Here is a 10,445-nt window from a genome sequence, read left to right on the forward strand (position 1 = left end):
GTTCGACTCCAGACGTTAGATAATGATGTGTATTTATATGCACACATATATATACATATATATGTGTGTATATATGTATATATAAATGCATATATATATGTGTAAAATATATATAGTAAATATATATATATATATATATATATATATATATCTATATATATATATATATATATATATATATATATATACTTATGTGTTGTTGCTTTCGCAATGCATATCATCGTCTCCATAACTGAATGAAGTGTTGTAAAATTGTTTGCAATATTTTCAGATTCCTTCTTTTGCTCAGAATTAATATGTTCTAATAATGTATGTTCAGCTTTTGCATAATTTAAAAGTTAAGAAGATAATAATCTCTCTCTCTCTCTCTCCCTCTTCTCTCTCTCTCGTCTCTCTCTCTCTTCTCTCTCTCTCTCTCTCTCTCTCTCGTAGGAGAGAATTTAGATTTTCACATTAACTTAAAGATTTTGTATTTACTGGTCGGTTACTCATAAATTTTAGATATGGTATTTCTTAGAGTTATTTAATATTGCTATGTGCTTATTGTGGAATCTGAACAGAAACTGTACAAGTGTGTAACAGCGACTTTTTGGAACACTATAGTGAACTTTTTGAGTACTTTGGTGAATTTTTTGGAATATGATGAATTTTTGGAGCTAGCTGCAGTAGAAATATAATTGGTACAAAGGTAATGTGTTATTACAAGTTTTAAATTACAACTTAAAAAACATATTTACTGTGGTTTGGTGAAACTATTTCATTTTTTACACATTGCAAATTTTTGTGTTATGTGTTTGATTCTTTTGAAGTGAATTTTTTGTGCATTTCTCCATTTTTCTTGTTAAAGTTATTTTTTTGTGCATTTGTCCATTTTTTTTTATTGAAGTCTGGTTTATATATATATATATATATATATATATAATATATATATATATATATATATATATATCAATTCAAGCTACAAATGTCCTTTAATATCTAAATTCACTTTACCTCCCAAATGATATATTTTCATATATGTACCGAAGGGGAATTTTTAATTGATAATAATTTCGTCCCCCCATGGGATCGAACCACCGTCCAAGTGGCGGGGACGAAATCAGGACAGTCAGTGACTGTCCTGATTTCGTCCCCGTCCACTTGGACGGTGGTTCGATCCCGTGGGGGGACGAAATTATTATCAATTAAAAATTCCCCTTCGGTACATATATGAAAATATATCATTTGGGAGGTAAAGTGAATTTAGATATTAAAGGACATTTGTAGCTTGAATTGGATATATAAATGGATCACGGTTCGATGTGATAATTATTCATATATATATTATATATATATATATATATATATATATATATATATATATATATATATATATAATATATCTCTGTGTGGTTAATGCTCTTAGTGTTTTTGCAATTTTGGTATTTTCCACATTTTCTGTTTGCATTTAAATTCACAATTTGATTAACTTAGTTGTTTTCATTAATTAATCGTTGTACATCTAATTGAATTTAACACTTATGAATTACTTTGCACTTACCTAGAATTCTTTTCAAGTTTTATTGTTGTTTAGCTCTTGAGCTAATTTCCAAATTTTAGTTATTACTAAACACTTTTGAATTTCAATTGGATTAATTTATTTTCTTGATTATTGGGATAGATTAATTTTCGTTTTATTTCACTTAATAATTGATTCATGAATTAATTAAACTTTGTGTTGTTTTCAAGTAACAGTAAATTTCCCTGAGATTCTGAATTTCACTTATAAATTTTGAGTTTAATAATAAATTTTTTTTTTTAATTTTTATAAGTGTCTTATTTTTCACTAGTATATTTAGTTTGGTGTAGGTAGAAATACAGAGTGGTACTTGAGCTGTTTTCCTTCAATTTAATTGAAGTGAGTTAGAACCAGAGAAATACTTAGAATTTTAAAACCAGGGACATACTTAGACTTTTAAACGTTGTTGATGGAGTGATGCCCTTTAATTAATTTAACTACTTTTAAGATTACCTCACACCTGTTTTAATGAACTTAGTCTGATTTTTGCAATATTGATTAGTTGTTTAAGGGATCACTCCCTTACTTGTGATGAAGGTTCAGGTGTCCTACTGTTGTGAGGTAACCATTTTATGATTGGTAAGTGTAGTAATCAGATACTTGGTACTTCGTCACAATATATATCTAATATATATAATATGTATATATATATATATATATATATATATATATATATATAATATATATATATATATACATGCACGCACACACACATGTCTATTATTGTTTATATATATATATATATACAATATATATATATTTATATCTATATATATATTATATATATATATATATATATATTTATATATATCTATATCTAAACAAACACACATATATACGACATTGTCTAACGTCTGGAGTTGATCAGCAATGCAGTCTATCACACGTGCACGGAAGCTTTTAGACATTTAAGGAAATTATAATCTTGACTACACGGGACTTCTTCATACGATGTACTTGGGAAACAATGAATGAAAGTATAAAAAATCAGAGTGATTGGCCTTAAAATGTCCCTCTCATCTTTCTCAAGTAATGGAGAGAGAGAGAGAGAGAGAGAGAGAGAGAGAGAGAGAGAGAGAGAGAGAGAGATGATTTTTCTGCCTGAACATATTATCTGAATCTCGTACATCAAGATGAAGTAGCCCCCAGTGCAGAGCTAACGGATACCCGTCCTTAAGATTTAAAGCAGAGGTATCCTATTCACTTAGAAAAAAAAAAGAAAAAAAAAACACAACTCGCCAAGACACCCTCACTATTATCGTAATAAGAAGGACTGGCCCTTTCTGTTCTGTTCAGTGTGGTGGACAGGCCCTCTAAAGGAATCTAAAATTCAATATTTGCTCCAAATTTCTGGCCTCTGGACAAGTTTATGAATGATGATCTCATCATGATCATCATCTTGAGAATCGAATGAAAGCCTTCACATCCCACGTGGTGGATAAAATCATGTTTTCATTCGCGTGTGTTAGCAAAGATCTGGAGGGAGGGAGGGAAGGAGGGCGGAAAGGCCGACAGTTTGAAAACTTACTGATTCCTTCATTGGGCGATTCCCGTCGGGTGAAGAATAACTGCTGCATAACAATGAACAAGAGTAGACTGTTTCTCGACAAAGTCTGGTGAAGGCAATGGCTTCAAGTCTGCTCTTCGCCGAGCACCTTTGTTTCATGTTGTCCACTTTACTCCTGGTTGTTTCACTGATAATTCTTTCGTTCTTTGCAAATGCTATCAATGAAAAATACTGGGATTTGTGTGCAAATATAACTCTCGACAACTCAATACGCCGGACTGAATTTTCAGTAACTCCAGGTTTGAAGGCAGCATATTCCGCTTTTCTTAAGTCCTGATTGTTATTTGTTTCGGTTTGAATTTAAATATTTCTTCTGTCATTTCTATTTCCACTTTATCTTAGACGGTTTGCCTGTCCCACTGCAGTGCTCTAGTTACCAGGTGCTTAGTGCTCAAAGTTCTTCTCCTCGCGGTAACCAATCCTAAAGATTTACTATTTCTTGCTTTTCAGGGAACCTAATGTTGGCTTTTACGTCGTAGGCTCAGACTGTTTTCCATCGTTCTGATCAACCGCGCCGATGCGCCGATCTCTGGATCCAGAAATAGAGGGATTTTACGTATGTTTTACGTTACATTTACGGTTTACTGACGTGAGCTGTTGCCAACTACCAATTTCCGCTCATGCGTGGCCGTGCGTGCGTTGATACGTGAATGTGTGACCTTAGCATTATGGACCGTCATTCGGTCTGTCAGGTGGGTCACTCCTTTATCTGTTGAGTGTACAAAGCCACGCACACACGCAAATACGCGCACATTTTATAATATATACACACACATATGTATATATATATATATATATATATATATATATATATATATATATATATATATATATATATATATATATACATACATACATACATATATACATATATATACATACATATATATATATATATATATATATATATATATATACATACATACATACATCCATCCATACATACATACATGCATATCTATATATATATATATATATATATATATATATATATATATATATATATTATTCATACTTACATACATACATACATACACACACACACACACACACACACACACATATATATATATATATATATATATATATATATATATATATATATATATATATATATTACATGTTTTTAAAAACGGTTGCATCAGATGACGCCCACATCATGAAAAGTAGATTTTATGTATTTTAAAAAGTTCATAGACCAGATCGCATGATACGTTTCCATCCATTATCCAGGGATGCTAGGTCATATATATATATTATATATATATATATATATATAATATTATATATATATATATATATGACCTAGCATCCCTGGATAATGGATGGAAAGTATCATGCGATCTGGTCTATGAACTTTTTAAAATACATAAAATCTACTTTTCATGATGTGGGCGTCGTCTGATGCAACCGTTTTTAAAAACATGTAATTTGATGTACGTTATGTTTTGCTTTAACCTTCCTTACACCAAAGATTATTCTTTTTGGGGACGCTCATCCTAACTCCATACTCACTTTGCTTGATAATGCAGAAGCAATTCGATAAAATGGCTACGAATCAAATTGAAAGAAATAAGATAAGTGAGACCGCTGATTGAAACCGTATGCATTGTGAAGATTGAAATTTGAGCTCATTATAGATTAAGCACAAATTATTCCGTTGGTTTATAAAAGACGATACGAGATCGATATGCCTCTCTGACTTAGGTTTAGCTTTCTTACCTTGAAAGGGACCATCCTTCCTACGCACACGCATCCACTGGCGTCGCTGAGAATCGACTGAGCGTGAGCGATCTCGTCCAAACCATTTTTACCATTGACCTTAGCGCCAGGGGACCCATACCACTTCCCAAGACCGCCAAGAAAAAAGTGAGATGAGATCACCATAGAATCTCGTTTTACATTTTTCACCTGCTTTTTTTTTTTCCACCCCCTTTCGCTTTCATTTTGTCCTCACTCTTTGGGGGTCATTCAGGTTTTGTTTTTGTTTTTTCTTTTTTTTTATATGAGTGACAGTTCTAGTTTTTCCCCGTTGCCATTGGCATTGGTGGACGTTCCAGTTTAACTGATAAAGACAACTTTTCTCTGTGTCTAGTATGATGAGTGGATGAATAAAAAAAAAAAAAAAAAAAAAAAAAAAAAACTTGAATAATTCTCTCCGAGGAATGATTTGTCATACTTATCAACTTTGTTTCATTTAACAAATGAGATGTGCAGCCAGACCTCTCCAGAATCTCGCATTTCATTTGAGGTGACGACTTGAAAACTGATATTTTCTCCTTCCTCTCATTTAACTCGCGCGCAAGTTGACTTGTATGCCAATCATTTTGTAGTTTTCCTTCCCGTGTAATTATACTTAATTGGATACAGCCATCTCTCAAGGTCTTATCAGTAACGTTTAATGACAAATTTTAATGCTCTCTTCTCTCTCTCTCTCTCTCTCTCTCTCTCTCTCTCTCTCTCTCTCTCTCTCGTGCAATTATTAACCCCCACCCACAGTGTGAAGGCCAGTTTAAGCTGGGGTCACACATTCACGTATCACGACGGCGTATGCCCACGTATGTGGATCTTGGGCATCATCGCGGTGAAATGACCTTGAACAGCTGGTAAACAGGACACGGGCTACCGGACGTAAAGCCAGCAACGTAAATTGCGCCGCAAATGTACGCGCAAAGAAAGCAAGGTCGGACGTCTACCTGGAACTAACGCCGATCAAGTTCACGTCAAGACCACGCCCACCGTTGTGGGGCTGTGCTGTTGCCAGGGGTATGAGCACATTACTACAGTTTTTATTCTTTTTTTTATTTTTATTCTGTTTGAATCCGCGAAAGACATCTACAACACAGCTGAATATTACAGTTGAAAATTATATGCACACAAAATCGAGATTTATTATCATTGAGAGAGAGAGAGAGAGAGAGAGAGAGAGAGATAGAGAGAGATAAGAGAGAGAAAGAGAGAGAGAGAACGAGAGAGAGAGAGAGGAGGAGAGATTACCAAGATTATATAACTTTTTAATTGTACAACAAAAACATTTCAGTAGACGCAATTAGAATAATGGTTGTAAATGAGCACATCACTGATTATATATTAACCCCATTTCTGAATGATATTTATAGCAATAACCAAGTAACCAGTCGACAAGGAATACCATACGTAGTTTTAGGAATTATGATTTATGAACGCTTTGGGAGCTCTTATATAAGATTAGCACCAGAATTGTCTTGCTTCGATTTTACCATTCAGACATACACTTAGACTTATAAAACTGTTGACTATGGGCGATTTATATTTAAGCGATATAGAATAACATCTAATAACTTATCAAACATTCTTAAAAATAAATAGGAATTGTACCTATTCAAGATAATATTTTTTAGATGTATATAGGAATTCCTCTTAGATATTTACATTATTTGTTACACCATTATTGTAAGACTGCTATTCAGAAGAAATAAATATCTTCGACACTTCCATAATCTGAGAATACCGTGTTACCGGGAAAGTGTTCATGTGTGTGTGTGTGTGTGTGTGAAAATTATTCTAGCAGATTATACTATACGTTTGCTGTCTACAAGTGAAGTCTTTTGTTATTTTTGGCCTAAGCAGTAAAGGTTATTTCAAAAAGGACTACTAGACATCCTAACTATTGTCTTCGTCAGAAATTTCCCCAGTATTTTTATATTCGTTATCCATTTCCCACTCGTCTTTTATTGAAACCTTGTCTCCATATTCTGAATCGTGATCAGCCACCTGAGACACAGAGAAACAGCCCCTGGGCTATGAAGCCATTAGTCCTGCTCCCACACAAATGGTTCGCACTGCATGGGTCCATATAAGTACTCGTCCAACCCGGGATTATTCATAGCCTAAAGGAAGCCTTACCAATAACACCAGGCCCCAACTCCTCTACTGTTCCTGCGTTGCTAATCATAAATTAATTTCTTACTGGAGCAGGTGTGACAGACGACGTATAGGCGGTAGATGCCGGAATCCTGTTGACGAAAATGACCCGGTTGTTGATTTCTGGTTGAGATTTGTGTACCGGAACGCTGGAATACTACCTAGGGAATAGAGCCTGGGATTACCCCGTATCCCTCTGACAGATTCCAATTCATTGTTTGATTGATGATAGCGGTCAAAAGTCAGGAGAAAGTGGAAATCTTATTAGGAGCCAGTGCTGAAGGATTATTCCAAAATCCGCCATTGTCAATGAAAGAAATAACTGAGACCGTCAGGTCTTGGGATAATCATGTGGCCATATTTTCAAGTTGATTTTCCAACAGATGACCCGAGGGCGCCGACCTGACCTTATATACCACGCTACAGCGTTGCCATGTCGTACAGGGTTGTAAATGTGTGAATCGGTTTCGCCGTAGGCTGCAGCGCAATTAGGAGGCCCACGTGCTTCGCGGCGGAAAGAAAACAACGACGGCGAACGATGCTGGTGACCCTAGAGCTTACCCCGCAGCAGTCACCGTGGCTCCCACGTGCAATGCCTGGAGCTACGTCAGGTGACATTTGGCGCGACCACCCACGACTTGTTTTGAACATTTCAAAACTGGAGCGGGCTACGGCGCCCTAGTGGGCGGAGCTTAACACCCGGACGACACGTCACCGTACGTCTACGATTTTACGTTAGTTTTACGTTACATTTACGGTTTACTGACGTAAGCTGTTGCCAACTACCAATTTCCGTTCATGCGTGGACGTGCGTGCGTTGATACGTGAATGTGTGACCTTAGCATTACACTATGAGGTTTGCGGCGCCGCATGAGTCACCTCTACCAGCATATGCCCGCCCACTTTGGCGATGCTTCATGCTGTATAGCGCGTCTTGCTTCTACACTACGTGATTGCTGCGACCGGCAGCAGTGAGAGCCACGATGAGCAGTGACGTGGAAGAATTTGTCTGTGCTGCCGTTGTTGTAGCACAAATGTATGCAAATGATTGGCTTCGACAGCGAAGGAACAAAGGAAGTTGCAGAAGTATTTTTTCGTTAATTACAAGCATCTCTTCCATTAGTTTTTACATAGCAACGTCGCGAACATCTCTGTTTTTATATTCTTGTAATTTTACGTTCCATAGTCACGGATAATGCTGATAAGCATCTATGAGAAAACGAACTCCTCTCGTTTCCATTCCATGTTATTAGTGAGTAGTCGTCGCCGGAGTGAGTCTGAGCGGCGCCTACAGGCTTCAGCCCATCAAGCTCGGTTTGATGCGTTGTAAAGATTTCAGAGGTGATAAGACAGTCACAATTGAGATGGTATGGGCATGTGTTAAGGATGGATGACGAGGGGAGAGTAAAGAGGGGTTGGGAAGAACCTGTTTGAGGAAGAAAACCAAGAGGGAGACAGAGAATTAGATGGTGAGATAAAGGGAAGGAAGATATGGAGAGAAGAGGTTTGGTGGAGGGAGGGTGATGCCTTTGTTTAAAAGGCAGTGGAGAAGGCACATCAGGCAACCGACCCCTTAATGTAGAGATAACAGTATGAAAGAAGAAGAGTACGATGCCACTGACTGGCACAGTATCACCAAAGTGTAAAAGGATCCAGACAAGTACTCTGCAATTAAGCTCCATCAACTTATGCAAGTCTCACAAATGATACCTAATGTTAAAACAGGGGCGATTGACAGCAGAACTACATTTGTAAAGACACAAAAGTGCAGTGGCTAATAACATTGTGGGAGTGCCAACGAAGGTGGCACTCATTAGGCACCAAGCAGGTGCGTAGGTACAAGTCGCCGAAGGCCTACATACCACAGTGCCCCTCACAAGAGTCCAGCTATGGCGGGAGTATCAACAAAAGTGGCATTCATTGGCACCGGACAGGTGCATATATATAAGTCTCTGCAGACTTAGACAACACAGCGACGCTTGCAAAAATGCAGCTACAGCAGGGGTGTCAAAGAAGGTGGAACTCATTTAGCACCAAACAGGTGCATAGATACAAGTCTCTGAAAACTTTGACAACATAGCGGCACTCACAAAAGTGCAACTATGGTAGGAGTGTCATTGAAGGTGCCATTCAGTACGCACCAAACAGATGCATGAATACAAGTCTTTGTAGACTTTAGACAACACAGAGGCAATCACAAAAATGTGGCTATAGCAGGAATGTCAGTGAAGGTGGTGGTCGGTAGGAACCAACCAGGTGTGTAAATACAAGTCTTTGTAAACTTAAACAACATAACAGTCCTTGGAAAAGTTCAGCTACAACAGGAGTGTCAGTAAAGGTAGTACTTGTTTCATCTGAGTGCAACCATCAAATGGACAAAAAGTACCTACAGTATACGTACTCTCAGAGTACAGTTCTCACATGAGACTTTCAGGGGCACTCAAACAGATGATCGTGGTGAAATCAGGCAACCACCTGCTTTTACTTCTTGGGAATGAGGTGGGGTGCTTGGGTGAGTGGAGATGGCACTGACCAGGTGAAGAGGCCGATAAAGTGATCAGGTGAGTAGAGGAGGCACTGACCAGGTGCACAGGCAGATAAGGTGCTCAAGTGAGCATAGGTGGCACTGACCAGGTGCACGGACAGTCTTGCAAGACATAGGGGTTTTTTTATACAAACACAACAACACTCACAGTGCAATAATAGCCCTTTACAGACTCAGGTCACAGATCAAGCAGATCAAGGCACTCAACAGTGCAAATAGTCCTTTACGGACTCAGGTCGTAGTTCAACAAAGCCTTAAGCACTCAACAGTGCATCAACAGTCTCTTCTGGAGTCAGGTAATGGTGTTCCTAAAAACATAGGTTTGCATGAAAGGTGCGTGGTTGGGTTCCAAGAGAAATAATTTGCAAGTGTGTAGGTAGGTCCCACAGGACGCAAGTCGTTGACAGTGCTTCTCAGAAAGCATTAAGGCACTCAACAGTGTGCATGCAGGGGGTGCAGGGTTTGTTCTCTAAGGAACCTAACAGACACAGGAATTCCTAAGACAGAATTACACAGAGTTTTAAACAATCAAATGTGAAATCGTGTCAACATGAAAGGTGACAGAATAAATGAGTCCCTACTGCAACATATGCTCACATAAAGTGTGACAGACTTCTAGCAGAAGATTCAAGCTATTCAGCTATAAAGCCATAACATCTACCACAGGGTTGTTGATAAGGTCAACCAACAAGGTTAGTTGTAAAGGAAAAGTTTGTAGTTTCGTGACATATATTCATAAGCACACCAACATACAGACAAAGTTGTCCACTGTTCTCACAAAGGTTAATTGTTACAAAATCTTAACCTCGTAAATGAATAGTTGAACTATAACTCAGGCGTGTTTGTACTTAATACCAAGCAAAACAAGTGTC

General features: G+C 37.4%; 1 protein-coding gene across 1 annotated transcript in view; it reads right to left on the minus strand.

The window, feature by feature from the left end:
- The window catches only part of LOC135198381 (venom phosphodiesterase-like), a 48,610-nt gene extending 43,682 nt beyond the window's left edge, over positions 1 to 4,928 (minus strand). The window contains exon 1 of the mRNA XM_064225929.1: positions 4,848 to 4,928. The gene's annotated coding sequence lies outside the window, so the exon portion shown is untranslated. The remainder of the gene's footprint in view (positions 1 to 4,847) is intronic.
- Positions 4,929 to 10,445: the final 5,517 nt, after the last annotated feature.

The sequence above is a fragment of the Macrobrachium nipponense genome, chromosome 22, assembly GCF_015104395.2.
Source record: "Macrobrachium nipponense isolate FS-2020 chromosome 22, ASM1510439v2, whole genome shotgun sequence".
In the NCBI taxonomy this organism is placed as follows: Eukaryota; Metazoa; Arthropoda; class Malacostraca; order Decapoda; family Palaemonidae; genus Macrobrachium; species Macrobrachium nipponense.